The sequence below is a fragment of the Hyla sarda genome, chromosome 4, assembly GCF_029499605.1.
Source record: "Hyla sarda isolate aHylSar1 chromosome 4, aHylSar1.hap1, whole genome shotgun sequence".
In the NCBI taxonomy this organism is placed as follows: domain Eukaryota; kingdom Metazoa; phylum Chordata; class Amphibia; order Anura; family Hylidae; genus Hyla; species Hyla sarda.
The window spans coordinates 83114977-83136680 of NC_079192.1; the positions used below are offsets into that span (position 1 = coordinate 83114977).

A 21704-nucleotide genomic window follows, 5' to 3' on the forward strand; every position below is an offset into this window, starting at 1 on the left:
ACTGCTCTCTGTCCACCAGAATGCTGACGTGACTATGAGGTGAAATGCTGCTGGAAAAAGCAAACACATAGTGCTGTCCTATTTCTCTGCAATGAAAGGATTAAGTGACTAGCTGGAATATAGCTGCCGATTATATAGGGCTGTGGCATCACAGGGGTGAATGGCTGCTGATCCTGCATGTGATTCAGGGTCATCCCGCCTATACTCGTTCCTTCCCAGAGTTCCTTGCCCTTTGTTCACATGTGGATCCGCCATTTTAGATGCCATGGAGCCTTTACCGCACTAAATGGAGTTTAATGAAGCGATTTCCGCGATAGAATCTCTGCGATTTTTTGCATTCGTTGCTAATTGAACTTTTCATGAAATTCGTAACAAATTCAGATTCGTCAGATTCGATTTGCTCATCTCTATTGTTGACCTCAGATTTGTGCTGTAGTCGACAATTATTCAGCATGTAGTGGAGATCACTCTGTGCATGTGGATTACCAGGATGGGTCCAAGTGGCTGGACCCCGATATCAAATATTTATGCCCTATCCTGTGGATAGGGGAAAAGATGTCTAGTACTGGAGTTCCCCTTTACTATGCACAGAAGAGCTTATGGACAGCTTATTTCAGCTATTTACTCAACTACAAGAATTTCAAGAGATGGACAATAAATTAAATTATAGCTAAATTACGCAATTTACACACATATTACACATACCAAAAAATACATTCTCAGAAAAACTTTAATGATCACAATACTAATATGGTATGTACTTGTATAAACAATAACAAAATGATCAGATCCATCCTTTTTAAAAAGGAAGAAGAACATTGATAATGTTATATCTGTTGTCTTGTCTGATGAGTTGGAGCAGGTTGGCTCTGGGGATCAATCGACCAGTCGGAATAAACATATCTCACATAACAATCAAAGGAAAAGCAGACATTCAAAAAATGATCCAGAAGAGCTAGCCACGGGCATCGAAATATGTTATCTATCTATAACAGAGGAAAAAGACAAAGACAAAATAGAAGATCATTAGGTTGTTCATTTTTCTTTCTGAAAGTAATACCAGCAGCTAGACCACACCAATGGCAACAAATTGTCTGCAATCATATATAGGAAAGCTGGGACAAAAATATGTGACAGAAAGGTGTAGATACCCAGAGTGGTCTTTGCACAAAGCATAGAAAAGAATGGATAATATTAATAGAAAATAACTCAGGTATTAACTTAATTCAGAAAAAGGTGAAAGGTAATAATTTAAATGGGCACTGTCAGATATAAAATCTTCTTATATGCTGTACATTTTGGCAAAACAATAGTTTTTCTAATATACTTCTTCAAAGCATTTTCAAATTTCATAAAAAAAAAAAATTGCCTTTGAAAATCCCACCACTAGGGGTCCCCATACCTCCTGGGACACTGGTGAGTCCCACAGCAGCATGAGCATGTCCAAAAGTCATGGACAAGAGATGGCTGATTGACAAGGCTGCAGGAGGAACACAGCCTGCAGCAACACTGCTGTAATACAGAGTTTTACCAATCATGTGCCTCCAGCTGTGGCAAAACTACAACTACAAGAAATGCCCGGACATTCAAAAGATGTCTGGGCATGCTGGGAGTTATAGTTTTGCAAAAGCTGTAGGCACACAGCTGAAGGCAACACTGCTGTAAAAAAAGTTATCCAAACACTTACCTCCAACTATTTCAAAAAGTCCCAGCATTACAGGAGTGCCTAAGGATGACACAAATGAATGACATAGGAAGACACAAGTTATACACTCACCATATTGTCTTTAGTGGTAGAGTACATGCAATCTCCAATAATCATGTTTGTGTGTGTGTGTGTATGTATAGCATGAATCCAAGAAAGATAGGGTTACAGAGCAGGGCTGCAAGGCTACCGAGAGCAGTGAGTCAGCAGAGTGGGGGAGGAAGGGAAGTCAGCACAGTGAAGCAAGAGAAGGACACGCCCCATCCTTTTGACAAGATGAAAAAGACAGTGAGCACTGTTAATATGTTATTTCTTTTTGAAATATCAGTGACAGAGACATTGAAATTACATGTACATGATTAGGATAAGATACTGAGTAACATAACATTTATTTATTTATTTATTTTTTTGGTGGGATCTGACAAGTACGCTTTAAACATATTTCCTGTCTTTGTATCCTAAAATAAAAAAAAACTATATAATTGAAAAATACCTAAAAATGTTATAACAGGATAAGGAACATGGAGTCAGTTTCATTCAAGGGTGCTAGAAATTCTACTAGTTGTAGTTTTGCAATAGCTGGAGGGACAGTGCTTGTTCTATAAAGAAACTTGAGGCCATTGTAAATTGTGGATCCACTGTAAGTTATCCATAAGGTACAGCTATAGCTACTTGAAATGTGTTGGTTTCTACCTTTACTGTCATCAATATGTCTGTATATCATCTTATTGTAAAGACTGAAGTTTGGTTCATAGATTAATTTTAATTTATTTCAATTGTATCTAGTTGCATTTTAATTCACTGGGTATAAGTCCATTACAGCTAATTGTATGCACATTAGATGCTCTAGTTAACAGTCCATTCCCGCTAGTTGTATATATATAAGATGCCTTAGTTATCAGTCCATTACAGCTAGTTGCGTTTAGACTCCCTAGTTAATAACTTATTATAACTAGTTGTTTATAGAACTCCCATGCATGCATGAGTCCATTATAACTTGTATTTAGACCCCTGGTTATTAGTTTATTACATTTGGTTGCATTTAGAATTCTTATGTACAGAGTTAAATATAACTAGTTGCACTTAGAACATCTATATCTTTTAAAACATTATATTGTAAAGTCTATATAAGGACAGTGATATCTCACCATAGTCTTTCCTGAGTTACATTGACTAACAGCTCTCAGCAATTCCCTTTACACACAATATTTTGGGATGCCTTTAATGCTGGTGTAGAATAAGAGGGGCACAAAAATTACTGAAGAGAAAGCATACTGACATATTATCACAAGGACATAAAATACCTTTCTAGGCAAATCATACCACCACAAGTCATAACAGATTGCCAATGTCTTATCTCATGCCATGAATGTATTTGCTTATATTTTGGCTTGTCATGTTCTGCAGAGTACATAAGGGAGCTTGCCAAAATCCAATTAAAAAGAATGAACCTGAGTATTGGACAGTAACTTCTTTATTATAAATTAATGTAAGACAGTTCGACAAAGACATATAATGGCAAAAATACAAAAAAGTGCTCATAAATCAGGCGGTGTACAGATGGAGCATGGTTCTTTCAGGTCAGCAGTTCAGCTGAGCACCTGTTGTTTAGTACATTGACTATGTAGCCCAAAGCTAATCATGTTTGTACAACCACAAGTTGTACTAGGAAGAGTTGAGGGGATTCAAAATGCATTTCTTATCTAGGAAATTCTAATAGCTTATAACTAGAGATAAAGGGGGGCATGTATCAATAATGGTGTTTTATGTATGTTTTTTTGCATCAAATGGAGCATAGTTGCACCAAAATTATCAATTGTCACACGCTAGTTTGTAATTTTGGCACAAATGCAACCCTTCAAAAGGCACAGACTCCTGCCTCAGAATTCCAGGCAAAAATTTCTGGTTGTGCGGCAGCAGCTGAACAGTGTTAAATCTGACCTTTGAACTTTGCCAGGTTCACAAAGGTAAATCTTACACAGCTAGGTCCTTTTTGTATGTTTAAAAAGGTATATTAAAAAATCACAATTATGTGACGTTCCTAAAGCAAATATATATATATATATATATATATATATATATATATATATATACATATATATATTTTTTTTAAATACATTATTGTATAAAACATTTTATTTTAAATAAAAAAAATGTCTTGGTGTTACTGCTACATTGTTATTTTTTGGAGGAAACACAAAATATTTCAATGTAAACAAACATTTGTAACACACTTTGATTGGTCAGTGTTTGAATGTTCTACCTTCTATTGTTCTAGCTACTTTCGCTGTCATTTTTATCATGGTGTAAGTTTGCGACTTAATGAGCATGATTGTGCCCAAACTTGCGCCAAAACAAAAAGTTGCAATTGACAAATTCCAAACCAAGGATTGATTTCAACTGAAATCACAACTAACACCGTCAAACCGGAGGAGCATGCTGGGAGGAGGGTGAACGCCTCGCCCCCCCCCCCCCTCCTAGGGAACCCACGGCTGAGGATGGATGTCTAGCCCTGGAGATTCATCCATGCCTTGCGGAAAAAACCCCGAATGACATACCCCCAGTCGGTGGCTGAGCAGGCTTTGTTTTCTGGCGGAGGCTCGAGCAGGGAGGTCGGCGCTCCACGTGTGTAGAGGCGAGAGTGAGGCTCGGTCAGTGGAGTTCCGGGTGAGAGCCGGGAGGACGCCACACCACGCAGTGTGCAGAGGCGAAAGTGAGGCTTGAACAGCGGAGTTCCGGGTTAGAGCCGGAGAGACGCCGCACCACGTGAGACACCACTGCACGCCATCGGCCATTGGAGGCGCACGGCGGAGTAGGCAGCAGCGTGACAGCGGGGAACCCGCGGAGGAGCTGGAGCCCCAAGACGGCAGAGGAGGCAGAGTGAGAGCCTGCCTCCAGGCACAAGTTCAAGTAAAGGAACAGGTGGTCGTCAAGGGCCTACAGCAGAAAACGGGGTGAGAACGTTCACATATGTTTCTTTCCTCTATTGACTGTGTTATTCTACCAAACCGAGGGAGTGGCCCTTTGCTGGATTCTCCCAAAGCTCCCAGTAAATAAAACGTTTAAGTAGAATCAAAGGAATTGGCAGTGAGAGTGCCGGTGTAGTAGAATAGAAGAACTTCCCCCCTGTGCATCACCTCTAAACCCCTGACACTGAAAGTGACTCTAGATTGTATTATAGGATACACAGTATATAGTGTATAGTGTGAATCACGAAGTGGAACTGTGCTCTGATACCCTTAACTCTTATCCTAAGTAGGAGGCAGCGTAGGATAAAAAATTCCTCTTGGAAAATGGCACCGAAATTAAATAAAACCAATAGTCCTGGAAAGGACCAGAAAAACAGAGGCAAACTGGACAAATACATGTCATCTCCTGGGATTGCTGTAAAAAGAAATCAAAATAAATCCAAAGGGGGGGAGCAGGGCCCTGATCCCTCTCCGGAGGAGGGAGAAATACCCTCCCCGGTGTTGGAGAAAATATTAGCAGCTGTTAACAAGTGTAACAACTCCATAGATGTCCTTTCTGGTCAGATCGGAGTAATCGGGGTAGACATAAACTAAATAAGAGAAGATATGAAAAAAATCCGTGAGAGATGCACAGAAGTGGAAACAAGGGTGTCAGGGGTGGAAGATGAGGTGAATATTCTCAAAAAGGAGGTGCAGAGAATGATGGGGGAAAATAAATCCCTCTCTGTAAAATTAAATGAGCTGGAAGATCGAACAAGAAGAGGGAATCTGAGAATCATAGGGATTCCAGAGGGGGCCGAGGGAAAGGACAGTGTGGCTTTTCTGCAGGAATGGTTCATACTACAGTGCGGCAGAGAAAATTTTTCACCGCAGTTCGGCATAGTCCGGGCACACAGAATTCCATCCAGACCGCTACCGGTGGGTAGCAGGCCCCGGACGATTATTCTGAAATTCCTGAATGATAGGGATCGTGATAATGCCTTAACAGCCTTTAGGAAAAAAAAGGAAGTACAGTTTAACGGGAGTAAGATCATGGTTTTTCCGGACTATGCCGCGGATACGCAGAGACTGAGACTTGCTTTCAGGGAAGCAAAGAAAAGACTGTGGTCTAACGGAATAAAAGGTGAAGTGGAGGGGGGGGTGGGGGAGGTGAAGTGGAGGGGGGAGGGGGGTGACGGGCAGGGGGGGGGGGGTGCTGGATTATAGTGGACCGAGCGTTGAACATTTTTTTATTTTTTTTTCTCTTCTTCCCTTTCCTCTTTTCTCTCTCTCCCCCTCCTTGTTCCTCTGCTGTCGTTCCATCCTCATAGTGGACTGAGGGATAAAGGAGGATAGAGGATGAGTAATATAAAATTGATAGCCTGGAATGTTCGGGGGCTTGGGGAAAATGTTAAAAGGATGGCAGTAATGAGTGTGATTAAAAACTATCTCCCATGCGTTATTGGCCTGCTAGAAACACACCTGACAAGGGATACGGTTCAGATATTAAAAAGAAGTTGGTGGGGAAGTAGCTTCCACTCATTTTTCACATCTTGCTCACGGGGGGTATCAGTTTTTTTCCATAGAAGTATAAAGTGGGAGGCACTGGGACAAAATGTAGACCAGTATGGGAGATTTAATTTTTTTGTATGGTAGATTGGAGGGACTGGTCTGCATTTTGGCCTTCATCTACATCCCACCCCCCTTTTCGCCCGAAGTTCTGATTAAACTCTTTGAGTTTTGCGCTAACAGGGAGGACTGTCCACTCTTCATACAAGGGGACATGAATGGTGTGTTCTCAGAGGAGCTGGATAGATTTCGTTCACTGGGTGGTGGTGGTGGGGCGGTCTCCCCTTTGGCTAAAATCTGCGCAGAGTTCGGCTGGATGGACATATGGAGGATGCAGAATCCAGGGGGTGCGGAGGTACTCCTGCTGGAGTCGTTCCGGCCGAGTTCTGTCCAGAATAGATGTTAGTATAGGAAATGCTCTCGGTTGTGATAGGGTAAAAAGTGTGCGCTATCTCACCCGTTGTTTGTCTGATCATGCAGCGATTGAGGTAATGGTAGATACTGGGGGGGGTGAGAAGGGAGGGGATGCCCAAAATTAATGCTCATTGGCTTTGCCTCATTGAAAATGAAAGAATACTGAATAACTTGGAGGAATATTTTGTAAATAATTGGAGCACAGCGGATGACCATATTGTTTGGGAAGCAGGGAAGGTTTTTCTTAGAGGCGAAATAATAAGAGCTATTAGAGGGAAGAAACGAGAGTTTAGAAGCAGGGAAGAGGAATTAAGATCAGCATGCTCTGGGGCAGAAAATAAACAAATGGTAGACCCCTCAGAAGAACATAGGCTGGAGTGGGAAAAAGGCCAGGAAGCTTTGGATGCATATTTGTTGGAAAAAAGTAAGAATAGATGCTTATTCCTCGGCCAACAGAGACTCCTGGAAGCAGGGCAATCCAGTAGGTTCCTGATGTCCCTGGTCAGGAATCAGAAAGGACCCCCGAGAATAACAAGGATTAGGGGAATGGATGGGAGGGTATACGAGGGGGCAAAGGAGGTAGTAGGGGAATTTCGGGAGTATTATAATAGATTATATGAGTCTGAGTGAAGGGGAGGGAGGGAGGAAATGTGGAAGTATCTGGACGGGTTTGAGTTCCCACAAGTGAAGGGCCCCAATAGAGAAGAGATGGAGAGGCCAGTGACATCAGGGGAATTAAGTTTGTCCCTAAATAAAATAAGGAGTAATACTACACCCGGAGGTGATGGCCTTCCTTTTGAGGTGTATAGGAGGTATGGAAGATGCTTGTTGCCCGCGCTGGCAAGGGTTCTCTCTACTAGTTGGGAGAGAATGCAGTTACCGGATACCATGAGAGAATCAACGATAATTCTCCTCCCTAAGGAGGGTAAGGATGGTGAAGAGATGGGCTCTTATAGGCCCATCTCTTTGCTAAATACTGATGTTAAGATTTATGCTAAGGTGCTGGCACTGAGATTACAGAGTGTGATAGGGGACTTAGTGCACAAAGACCAGTGCGGCTTTATGCCGAATAGAATGGCCTGTCATAACATCTTTAGAGTAATGGCCAATATAGAATTGTGGGGCCTTGGGGGGGAGGGCTCTCACTCCATCCTGTCTTTGGATGCATCTAGGGCGTTAGACAGGGTGGAGTGGGAGTTCTTGTGGCAGACTCTGGGACGCTTTGGTTTTGGGGTTAGGCTGGTGGAGATGATTCGCCTGTTGTACTCGGAGCCGGTAGCCAGGATCTCGGTGGGAGGAATTTTGTCGGAGCAATTTGGTCTATCAAGGGGAACAAGGCAGGGTTGTCCTCTCTCTCCCTTGCTCTTCGCCTTAAGCATAGAGCCATTAGCAATTAAAATAAGAGCAGAGGAGGGTATAGAGGGGTTCGGAGCGAGGGGGAGAGAGGACAAACTGTCACTATACGCCGATGATATCTTGGTTTTCTTGAGAAGGGAGAGGGATTTAAGTGGTGTGATGAGTATAATTAAGAGTTTTGGGGTGTACGCAGGACTGGAGATAAATTGGGGAAAATCAGTCCTCCTTCCTTTGGGGGTGGAGGGAAACTGGTCATGTACAGACTTAAAAGTGTTAGGAAGAGGAGAACATTTTAAATACCTAGGAATTAAGATCTCGGGAAGCCTAGAGGACCACCATGCTCTGAATTTGACACCAGTAGTGAAAAACATTGAAAAAAAGACACGGGCATGGAGTGGGTTTAAAATCTCAAGAGTAGAGAGAATAACATTAATAAAAACTGTCCTCTTGCCAAAGCTGTTGTATGTGTTCACCTCATCCCCCATATGGTGTGATGAAGCATCCTTTAGAAAAATAATAGCTGCCTTTAATGGTTTGATATGGGGTCGTCGGAGAACCCGGATCAAATTAGAGTTTTTTTGCCAACCAAAAGATAGGGGGGGGGTTCGCCCTCCCAGACATAAGGAATTACTTTCTTGCCTCACAGATATATTTTATAAATATTTGGGATAAATTAGATTTTTTTCAGTTGATTATACAAACAAATGAAGGGGAGGTGAAAGATATCTACCAGTTTCTGGAGTCAGGGAATAGGGTGGGACACTTGGAACACACAATACTTGTTAAGAATATAAGGAAGTCCTGGGTAGCATTTAAGAAAAAATTAAAAATAAGAGGTATGTTAGATATAGCACCAATTTGGGAGAATAAGAATATCAGTGAGAAACTGAAGGATAAGGAGTTCACTATAATAAGACAATTAGGTATTAACACGGTGAAAGATATATGGAAAGATGGGAAACTGATAACTTGGGAAGTAATGAGGGAGGGAATAGGAAGGGATAGGGGAGCCTGGTTCGAATATGTGAGAATTAGGAGTATTTTTATGCACGCAGTAAATGAAGGGTTAGTGATTGAACCCACTGGACCCTTTATTAAAAGAATGATACAAAGGGATTTGTCGAAAGGATTGCTATCTAGGGTATATAAGGAAATTGGTCACTACACAAGTAATGATTTAAGTCACATTAGTAAGGAGAAATGGCAGAAAGATTTAGGTAGTATCACAGATGTGCAATGGGCACGTATATATAAAAGGATTGGTAGTATCCCTTTAAATAGTAATCAGAGAATGATACAGTTTAATATAGTGTATAGATTATATTACACACCACATTTTATGAGGAAAATTGGTTGGCATAGGTTTATCGCATGCCCAAAGTGTGGAGAGGAGAAGGCGGACATGCTGCACATGCTTTGGACATGCAAGAAGATTAGGGATTTTTGGTTGGAGGTTAAGGAGAAATTGGATGAAGAATGGAGGGTGACCTTGGCTCTTACAGCACAGATGGCGATTTTAGGTGAAGATCTTGACATCCAGGTGGACAAGCGAATATGCAGAGAAATTATTTTGGGATTGTTTTATGCAAGGATGACCATTGTAAGGAATTGGATCTCCGCCAGTCGAATTAGTAGGCAGGAGTGGTGGAGAGCTTTTCAGAGGGAGATGCAATGGGGGGAGGGAGAGGAGGTGTGGAGGGGAGGAGGGAGAGGGACTTCATAAGGAGGGGTTGGTGAAAGGAAAGGAAAACTTTACTAAATTTATAAAACTTATTTTTATTTTTTATTTTTTTTTCTCTTGGTATTATAGGGGGGATGGGATGGGAGATGGGTGGGGGTGGGAGGGGTTAAACAGTTGTTCTGATCTTAAGAGGGGAAGCACAAAGTTTGTATTGAAATTTACTGTTTATAATATTTATTAATTAATGTATGGCTTGTTTACTTAAATAAAATAAAAAAAAAATAAAAAAATAAAAAACACCGTCAAATCAGTGAGAATGTTCTAAACCATTTGGCGCAACTGATTGTCGCAAAAAGTAACCTATAAAGAGAATAGCGACAAAACACAGTTAAAAAAAACTGTGTAAAAGACTTCATACATACTCCCAAAGTATGTACTTTTTAACAAAAGGACAAGTTCCATCATTTTCTAGGTGTATCGTAGAGGTTTGGAACCTGGCAAAGGGGCCACATTATGCCACTCAGAGGCCACATTATGTTAGTTATTCACATAGTTCTAGCAGACTTCTGTCCAGACATCCTGGACGTTAGTTTCTGCTTATGGCCATAGCCTGTTTTACTTCCTGAGGAACCCCAATGTTTTGCTGTAATGGGAGGAAACACATAGAGGCTTGTATAGGTCTTATTTGTATTATTCACTTTATCATTGCTGATCTTGGTTTTTGTAATATATATCATTTTTGTAAATATTTGTTTTCATTATTATCTGTTTCAGTGGGATGATGTATTGGCATAGGGCAAAGAGAGACTTACAGGGTAATTATATGACATATAGTTGGGTTATTTACATTTGTCTTCACAAACTCACAGTCCATCTCTTTCCCTTAAACAATGTAACTGTTTTGGAGTCATCTTTATATGTCCCAGGGTTATGTTGGCAACTATGTGATCAAGATCAATGCTTACTAAACAATTTACACTAAACCTTTATTAAAACATAGCTTTTAATAATAACATTAAGATCTTAAAGGAGAACTACGGGATAAGTTTCAGATCGCGGGGGGTCCGACCGCTGGGGCCCCCCGCGATCTCCCGTACGGGGCCCCCACTCTCTGGTTAGAGAGGGCGTGTTGACCACCGCACGAAGCAGCGGCCGACATGCCCCCTCCATACACTGCTATGGGAGAGCCGGAAATTGCCGAAGGCAAGGCTTCAGCTCTCCCATAGCAGTAAGTGGAGGGCGCGTGTCAGCCGCCACCTCGTGCGGTGGTCGACACGCGCTCTCTATGCAGAGAGCCACGGCCCCATATGGGAGATCGTGGGGAGCCCCAGCTGTCGGACCCCCGCGATCTGAAACTTATCCCCTATCCTTAGGATAGGGGATCAAATTTTCGATCCCGTAGTTCTCCTTTAATTGTAGATACAGCTTATTCTCAACATAACACAAGATACAAGTGTGCATGATTTGCAGAGAGCACAGGAGGATAATAATCATAAAATTATAAAAAATACAATTGATCTCAAGATCCTTCTGTATAGTTTTGAAGATTAGGTATACAATCAATGTATTAGGATACACAGATAAGCAATCCGAATGTCACAAGAACTAAATAAAGATAGGACACTTACATATCAGATGAACCCTTAAGCCTCACCCAGGGACCACCCACCAATGCTCAGGAATTTTGACAAATATCAGAAGTGCCAAAACTTGGCCCTTCTGTCTTAGATACCACCTCCTGTGTGTTGGCAACTATGGTATTATTAAAGCACTGAATGGTGGTATTTACTTATGGAACTGATAGTGCAGATGTAGCTATGGTTATCTTGATCGGGTTAACATAACACATTGGGCCTCATTTACTAAGAGTGTCAGGTTTTTACTAGTGGGAAAAGTTGTTTCATACTTGCAGGATTCCTCTCAATTTACTATTGGGAAAAGTCGGGAACATTTTCTGACCAGCTTTTTCTAGGTCATTATTTCCAGCCATTTACCCACAGGATTTTCTTTGAATTCCATAGTAAATCGGTCGGGTTGTGAAACCACACCCCTTTTTGGCTGACCACGCCCCCTTTTGCCACAGACCATGCCCCTTTTCGGGTTTGTCGTTTTTTTCAGGTGCACACTGGTGCACACTGGCGCAGACATGTCTCAGAAAAAATAACCAGACAAAAACTGGTCGGTTTCAGCTTAGTAAATGAGGCCCATTAACTTTAACACGATGGGATATCCTAATGAACCAGAGATGATAATGATGATAATAATAATAATCATAATAATAATATCATTATTGTGTTATTATTATGTCATCAGGGATCAAGATGACACTGGCTACAACTGTACATCATAGTATATTATATTAATTTACAGTATTTGGTAGTGGCACTGTATAGAAAATTAATGCACCAGGAGCAATAAATGACTATGATGAAGGATTCCATCATTTCCCAATGATGATCACAGAATTTAACTATCAAATCCCAAATGCGGGGGTCTGATGAGCTAGAATGGTGGCGGAGGGTCCCCTTACCTTCTACTGGCTGCCAGATCAGTAGAGCACCATATTGGTAATTTTGTTTTAGCGGAATGTCACAACGCCATTATGACCATTTGACCTATGGTCACCAACGATTTAACATATGTGACCTTATGAATTGTCAAAAATATAAGCAATACAATTACTAGCTATGGGTCTGACTTTATACCAGAGTTATCTATCAAGCTCATTTACTGGTGCTAGGAGGTACTTTTACCATGATCATAAAATAATATGCATAGTACTAGAAAAATATCCAGATTTACTGATTAAGATGATTATATAAACATGATGATCATATATATATATTTATACATATACTGTATGTACACAAACAGTGGTCCCTAAAGTTACAATATTAATTGGTTCCAGGATGACCATTGTATATTGAAATCATTGAATGTTGAGACCATAACTCTATGGAAACCTGGTAATTGGTTCTGAAGCCACCAAAATGTCATCCAAAAATAGGAAAAAGTAAGGATTAAAGAAAAATAAGTGAACTACTAATATAGATGAAGTAAGAAAGAGCTGTTGGGAGCTGTAAATCACTGTCTATGTAGAGGACAGGATCTTCTTCATGGTCTGTACAGTACACGAAATGTCCTAAAAAAAAGTCAAATAGAGCCACCCCTACCTGGTGTACAAAGGATCAGCTAACTGTGGCACAGATAAAGAGTAGTACAGAACATGTAGTACCACCCTGTACTGTAGGGAGGCTCTACCAGACAGCCAGTCAGCACATGCACTTCAGTAATATGGGTGTTTTACCAGTGAAATACCCATTCTGATTGGTGAGATCTTCCAGCCATTGAAATGTTTCACAGATCTGGACTGTCTGTAGCATTGGACGTTGAGTCTGGTATCAAGTTACAGTGGTTCAGAAAATACCATTGTACGTTGAGAGATCACTGTATATTAGTCATCAGTCAGTTATGAACATATATAGAATATTAATGAAGCATTATAAGCTTATGTTCGTAACTACATACAGTAGAACTTCAAGTCTGTATCTTTTGCACAGAGGAAAGAGAGAAAGGAGTCATCAGAGGAAGCCATTGTATTGTTCCCTTGCAGTTGTATCATATACATAGTTTGTCTTCTCCCTGGTTCTTAAGTAGCTTCTAGAAGTATAGAGAAGATCTCTCCTCTCAAAAAGAAGTTCATGTCACAATTACATGATCACGCCTGATAACCGATCTGATGTCTTCTGATGCTTCCCTCATGCCTTCTGATGTCTTCTGATGCCTCCCTCCTCTCTTTTGGAAATCACAAATAACCCCTGGCCTATCTATTTAATTCACCCCCTGGTATGAAATGTATAACCAATAGGGATTGAAACACCCTATACCCACCTCCAGGACAGCATCTACAATTTTTTTTAGGTGACTTGTTCAAAAAATCATCCAAGAGTGTTTTAAGGACCTAAAGGGTTACAGCTTTTAATAACAAAAATAAATGGTAAAATAGGGAGGAATGTGACCTTCATTGAAATATGTCAACACATTTTATTTATTGCTAATGTCTGATTTTGAAGAACGTTTTTAGCTTGGACCCATAAAATAAGACCAACATAGTGATATGTTCCAATTCTTACATAAAAACAACTACTGAGAACTCAATGAATGTTTGTTTATGAGCGACATGTTATTGTGTTATTTATATTCATTGCTAAGTATGTGGAAATACATATGAGAAAATCCACTCAACATGGATGCCGTTATGCTATTACGATGGAGACATAAGAATATACAGTGCAAAGCCTTGACATTAACCCCTTAAGGACGCAGGACGTAAATGTACGTCCTGGTGAGGTGGTACTTAACGCACCAGGACGTACATTTACGTCCTAAGCATAACCGCGGGCATCGGAGCGATGCCCGTGTCATGCGCGGCTGATCCCGGCTGCTAATCGCAGCCAGGGACCCGCCGGCAATGGCCGACGCCCGCGATCTCGCGGGCGTCCGCCATTAACCCCTCAGGTGCCGGGATCAATACAGATCCCGGCATCTGCGGCGGTTCGCGATTTAAATGAACGATCGGATCGCCCGCAGCGCTGCTGCGGGGATCCGATCATTCATAACGCCGCACGGAGGTCCCCTCTCCTTCCTCCGTGCGGCTCCCGGTGTCTCCTGCTCTGGTCTGTGATCGAGCAGACCAGAGCAGAAGATGACCGAAAACACTGATCTGTTCTATGTCCTATACATAGAACAGATCAGTATTAGCAATCATGGTATTGCTATGAATAGTCCCCTATGGGGACTATTCAAGTGTAAAAAAAAAATTAAAAAAATGTAAAAGTAAAAGTAAAAAAAAAGGGAAAAATCCCCTCCCCCAATAAAAAAGTAAAACGTCCGTTTTTTCCTATTTTACCCCCAAAAAGCGTAAAAAACATTTTTTATAGACATATTTGGTATCGCCGCGTGCGTAAATGTCCGAACTATTAAAATAAAATGTTAATGATCCCGTACGGTGAACGGCGTGAACGAAAAAAAATAAAAAAAGTCCAAAATTCCTACTTTTTTAATACATTTTATTAAAAAAAAAATTATAAAAAATGTATTAAAAGTTTTTTATATGCAAATGTGGTATCAAAAAAAAAGTACAGATCATGGCGCAAAAAATGAGCCCCCATACCGCCACTTATACTGAAAAATAAAAAAGTTAGAGGTCATCAAAATAAAGGGATTATAAACGTACTAATTTGGTTAAAAAGTTTGTGATTTTTTTTAAGCGCAACAATAATATAAAAGTATATAATAATGGGTATCATTTTAATCGTATTGACCCTCAGAATAAAGAACACACATCACTTTTACCATAAATTGTACGGCGTGAAAACAAAACCTTCCAAAATTAGCAAAATTGCGTTTTTCGTTTTAATTTCCCCACAAAAATAGCGTTTTTTGGTTGCGCCATACATTTCATGATATAATGAGTTATGTCATTACAAAGGACAACTGGTCGCGCAAAAAACAAGCCCTCATACTAGTCTGTGGATGAAAATATAATAGAGTTATGATTTTTAGAAGGCGAGGAGGAAAAAATGAAAACGTAAAAATTAAATTGTCTGAGTCCTTAAGGCCAAAATGGGCTGAGTCCTTAAGGGGTTAATGGTCTCATTTACTAACAAAATGCATAGAATCTTTTTGAAGAACAATAGAATACCAACACTCGTGCTATTCTGAAACTCCATTAACTGTTAGAATATTGCTTTATCATGAGTTTCTTGGCTGGTACTTTGTATAGCTAATTATATGTAGTGTGTGAATATAAAATATATGTATATGTGTAATGTTACTAACTATTAACATGTTTGTATGGACTACGTTATATTCAAGGAAATAACATTTATTATTTCAGAATTTAGAGTTGAACTTTCCATGAACTTGCTTAGATTACATCTAAAGATGGTTACCAGAGGCAAAATGGTTCCTTTTGGACCTTAACAAAAGGCCTAGAAAAAGGTATAGCATTATATAACGAATGCAATCAGAAGGCATAGCATTATACAGTCTATGGAGACTTAAAGGGGTACTCTATTGAAAAAAAAAAAAGAAAAAATCAACTGGTGCCAGAAAGATAAACAGATTTGTAAGTTACTTCTATTTAAAAATCCTAATTCTTCCAGTACTTATCATCTGTTGTATGCTCCAAAGGAAGTTATTGTCCTTTTGAATTTCCTTTCTGTCTGACCACAGTGCTCTCTGCTGACATCTCTGTCAATTTTAGGAACTGTCCAGAGTAGGAGCAAATTCCCATAGCAAACCTATCCTGCTCCAGACAGTTCCTAAAATGAACAGAGGTGTCAGCAAAGAGTATTGTTGTCAGACAGAAAGGAGATTCAAAAAGAAAAGAACTTCCTGTGGAGCATATGGCGGCTGACAAGTACTGGAACAATTAAGATTTTTTTATAGCAGTAGTTTACAAATCTTTTTAACTTTCTGGCACCAGTTGATTTAGAAAAGTGTTTTTCAGGGTGATTTATAGTTTTTTGCATTTTCTCTTTTTCAAAATCACCCTTCAGCAACTTTGGGGTTTAGTTTATATGCAATACACTTTATAATAAAATAGTTTTTATTCTGTAGGTCCTATGATTACAACGATTCCCAATCTGTATAGGTTTTGTTTTATGAGTTTAAAAAAAATATAACTTTTTGTAACCTCTCTGACCTCTATAACCATAGTTTTATAGTGACCTATAGTTTTTATCAGAACCATTTTTTTTGATCAATTTTTATAAAAAAAATTTCTGCTTTATGAAGTGACCACAAGTCCATATTTCTTGACTTTGGTATTTTTTCACATCTACGCCATATACAATGTGGTTTAATTAACATTTTATTTAACTAGTTCTAACATTTCTTCATGCAGTGATACCACATATGTTAACGTTTATTTTTTATTTTTTGCATTATTTTAATTGAATCATGGAAAAAGGAGGGTGATTCAAACTTTTATTAGAGGGGATTTATCCATATTTATTACTTTATGTTGTTTTTTATTTTATGTTTTACACTTTCTTTAGTCCCATTGGGGACTATAACATGCAAACAGTTGATTGCAAACACTTTTCAATGCTATGCCATTGCACAGCATTGATCAGTGTAAGGCTGGGTTCACATATGTCTGGCATCCGGCATAGGTGGACTCAGCCTAGATCTCGACGCAACTGATGCCACAACTGATGACACAACTGATGCCACAACTGATGACACAACTGGTGACATGTCATCAGTTGTATGGCATCCGGCACCCATTGTTTCTGCACAGCGGACAGGGGAATGCAGCAAATTTTTTTTGTTTGTTTTTTGTTACTATAAAGCAATGCTTCCCATCTCCATTACCACTTCTGTAATGTATAGCACCAGAAACCAGTAAAAAGTAACTGTGCTGACAGCAAAATTCCTACTATTGAGAATTTTTCGTAATGATAGAATAAAATTACATAACCCCATTTATCTAGAAGTCCTCTTTGTTGTTCTTACTCCTGAGGAATTGGCCAGTTACATTTGAAATGTCAAACTCTTTAATTTTTTATCCCCTTCCTTTTGGTGTATTGTTTTTGTTCAAATATTTAGTAGTAGCATACTTTATACAGGATCTACAAAGTCATCTTTTGCTATGGGCTTATTCTGTAGGCACATAGGAAACAAGACTTCACCTTTGGTGAACCTTTGCCTACTCAGATGTGACAAGCTTTATAATAAATAAAATGTAGAAACTGCAGAAAGTTACTTATTTTGCTCATTTTATTCTATTTGAATACAATTGCAAATATTGTATAGAGTATATAGCAGTGCACAAAAGAAATAGAACAGTCAAAAGACTTACATCAAATTCAGCCATGCTGCATTAAGGTATATTTTGTTCACAGTGATTGCTATATATATATATATTAGTGTTGAGCGGCATAGGCCATATTCGAATTCGCGAATATTCGCGAATATATGGACGAATATTCGTCATATATTCGCGAATATTCGCATATTCGTTATATTCCCGTTTTATTTTCGCATATGCGAACATTCGCGTATGCGAAAACTATCATATGTGCATATTAGCATATACAAAATTAACATACGCGAAAATTCGCATATGTGAAAATTCGCATGTGCTAATTTTCGCATATGCTAATTTTCGCATATGCGAATTTTCGCGCGCCAGTCTCACACAGTAGTATTAGAGCCTTCTTTACACCACACAAGCTGGAAGCAGAGAGGGATGATAACTGTGATGTGTACTGTGAAAAAAAAATAAAATAAATAAAAAAAAAAACGAATATTCGTAATTACGAATATATAGCGCTATATTCGCGAAATTCGCGAATTCGCGAATATGCGATATTCGCGAATAATATTCGAATTGCGAATATTCGTGAGCAACACTAATATATATACCTAGATGAATAAATGATGTAGTGTATCTCATAAGATTCATCACCCATGTGAAATCCAAACCTTATCTCTCCTGTCCTTAACTACCTTCTCTGCTGATAATGACCATATCTGTTCAGGGCGAAAGAGACAAGGGCTGGAAACTGAGCCTATCAAGCTGCTACCCTGAAAGAAAAATAATAATAATAATTTTATATATATATATATATATATATATATATATATATATATATATATATTCAGAAGTAGACTTTAAAGAAAAAATATATATACATTTAGCAAATTTGGGGGGTGGGGATGTTTCTTTTTTTATGTTATTCTCTGTGTGATCAAATTGATATGGCTTCCGGCTACTAAACTCAGCTGTGGATGCGGGATATGAAGTAGGCCTGAGCCCTGTCCTTGCTTTATAAATTCCCAGCAGATACAGATCAGATCCAACTCGGGTCTAAAATGGAGCTGCCGGTTGCACAAGCTGCCTCTCCATTCAATGTGTTTAGAAGCCCCAGAGACAGCCCAACACTGTATTTAGCTATCTCCGAAAGTTCCCACAGAAAATGAATGGAGCAGCAGCGCACATATGTACCCACAGCTCCATTCTAACAGGAGACTTAGGTTCTCATTCCTGAACCCCTCCCCCCCCCCCCCCTGCCCATCAAATAGGTAATAACTGTGCGGGTTTGAGAAACCCCTATAGCTATGAATGAGAAAGCAGCGCAGCTATGTATAAAACAGAAAGGCAGTAGGAGTCAAAAAAGCAGAATAGAAAAAAAAACTAAAAACAGAGGAAATGTTGTTTTGCACTATAATAAGTACAAAGAACGAATACAAAAAATGCTTTCGACATATTCACATACTTTAATGCTGCTCTTTAGGAAATATCGGTACTTTAGGAATAATTTTCCAAAGGACTACAGTGCAAAATAGAAATAATGAATTCAAAAAGTAATGTTGTATTGCTTTATTGTAATATTGCATCTACATGAGTTTATTTGAAGCTTGAGCTGTTCCTGTAAAGATGTTTTGTACATTTTCCTTGGTCCAGAGTGAGATCCTTGGTCCAAATAAGTTTTGTATTTTGGGGGCATTACTTGATCTTTGTTAAAGGGGTTATCCAGGAAAAAACTTTTTTTTTTATATATCAACTGGCTCCAGAAAGTTAAACAGATTTGTAAGTTACTTCTATTAAAAAATCTTAATCCTTTCATTACTTATGAGCTGCTGAAGTTGAGTTGTTCTTTTCTGTCTAAGTGCTCTCTGATGACAACTGTCTTGGGAAATGTCCAGAGTAGAAGCAAACCCCATAGCAAACATCTTCTACTCTGTGCAGTTGGGAGGCAAGTAGAGATGTCAGCAGAGAGCACTGATGCCAGACAGAAAAGAACAATGCAACTTCAGCAGCTGAAAATTATTGGAAGGATTAAGATTTTGTAAAAGAAGCAATTTACAAATCTGCTTAACATTTTGGAGCCAGTTGATATGAAAAAAAAAAAAGGTTTTTCCTGGAATACCCTTTTAACAGCTTATATCTTCCTCTATACTAGTGTCAAAACTATATCAAACGCACAGTCACCTTTGTGAAGTGTAGTAGTAGCATTGCAGATAAGAAAAGTAAAATCTAGAACTGAAATATGATCCACAGATGAACTATAAATTATTCCACAGTATTATAAACTAAGATCTATTCTCTACAGGGAAAGTCAAAAGCCAAAGCCACACACATAACTCTAAAACAATATATGGTAAAACGGCAATGTATCTTTTGCAAACCATTTTTGTTTACTGACGGGAAAATTCACTGTTTCCTACTAGCTTTACCACTTTACAACAGAGACATTACCATGATCAGTGTTCAAACTGTGGTGACCCACAGTATATGGTGGGAACACGGGGTGTAGCCGTGTAGTTGACATTAACCCCAGGGGCAAGATGTTGTTAACCCCTAGTGTTGGTGACACCAGGATGTGGTTGTATGGTGTAGGGCAAAGCCGACAACAACCCATAAACTGCATATGTTAAATGAGAGTTCAAAGCAGTTTTTGATGCAACTGGAACCTTACTGAAGAAGGCAGCATAACGTTTCTTACAGATAGTCAACTTCCACAGAGGTGACCGGGACACAGGGAACCTCTCAGGCTTGTTTGGACTTGTAATGGTAGTTATGATGATGCAGGCCACTGTACTACTGTTATGACTTTGGTAGGGACAGTAGAGACTTGACTTGTAGACATAGATGAGACTTACAGATTAGATGTGGCTACAGACTTGTAGATGTTGGCCTAGCTGGACTGGACTGAACTTGTACAGGACTTGTGCTTGCTTTAGTGTCCAGGAATCAAGGGAAAGAAAGCTAGTGTGGAGACTACAGTCCTTTATATATCAGGGGGCTGGACTAAAGCCCATAGGCTGCTGGTTGCCTGTGGTTACCTGTGCCTCTGGAACTCTGGGTTTCAGATGATAACATATCACATGACCATGTCACATGACCTTAGGAAGGTCCTATACAGTTTAAACATTCTAAAAAACCTTTGCACATAGTTTATATTCACTGTACAATACTTATAATTAATCTACACCAGACAAAAGAGATACCAGTATACTAATTGAATTCAAAAATAGTGAGTACACTTTATTCAAGTGAATTACATAAAAACATCATACATAAAATACAAGGTACTATACAGATGAAAGCTACAAAAAGAAGGTAGTAATTCTAGATCCACAATGCTGAACAATAAAGAGCGGCAGGAATACAGTACATATATATCAGATTGCATTATGTCCATAAATAAAGAATTAAAGATACATATACTTAATGCATAAGGCAGGTATACATCATCAAGGGGGCTTTAAGTAAAGTGCAAACAATCAATTGTATTGCACATTGTCCTAATGGGAGATCAGTCAACAGCACTACACAGTTGTTAAGTAGAGAGCATGAAAAACAGCATTAAAAAAATCCAATACCTGTCATACACCAGTAAGGGAGATCACTACCTGTACCCCTGTTTCGCGTATGTATTGTTAATTGCAAGTACAGCACAATAAATGACATGTGAAGTATGGCAATTTTTGAATGATTTCATCTTGTATGTTGTGTTGTTGGATATGGATTTAAATTCAGAAGAAGTATTCATATATTTACATATATTGCAATGAATATGACTGCATGGGTAATTGCCCTAACGGTCCAGCCAGTTTTTTTGTGGTCTTTTTATTTGAAAGGGAAAAATCACTAGGAGATTGTTGATTGTATAAGGATTTCCATTTTCGTGGGACAATTCTGATACCATATTTTATTATATTTGAGAGTTTCTCATCATAGTGTAATACAGGTGTCACGATTCGGCTGGCTGGAGGTGGATCCTCTGTGCCAGAGAGGGATTGGCGTGGACCGTGTTGGTGGACCGGTTCTAAGTTGCTACTGGTATTCACCAGAGCCCGCCGCAAAGCGGGATGGTCTTGCAGCGGCGGTAGCAGCCAGGTCGTATCCACCAGCAACGGCTCAACCTCTCTGACTGCTGAAGATAAGCGCGGTACAAGGGAGTAGACAAGAGCAAGGTCGGACGTAGCAGAAGGTCAGGGCAGGCAGCAAGGA

General features: G+C 39.4%; 1 long non-coding RNA gene across 2 annotated transcripts; it reads right to left on the minus strand.

Moving 5' to 3' along the window:
- Positions 1–748: 748 nt before the first annotated feature.
- LOC130366847 (uncharacterized) lies at positions 749–20482 on the minus strand. Of its 2 annotated transcripts, XR_008891946.1 has the most exons (5): positions 20351–20480; positions 18194–18271; positions 2854–2932; positions 1688–1726; positions 749–986 (listed from the first exon to the last, which is right to left on the minus strand). It is a non-coding gene; the product is annotated as an uncharacterized LOC130366847 (long non-coding RNA). The 2 variants fall into 2 exon arrangements; XR_008891947.1 differs by lacking the exon at positions 18194–18271 and having other exon boundaries at positions 20351–20482.
- Positions 20483–21704: the final 1222 nt, after the last annotated feature.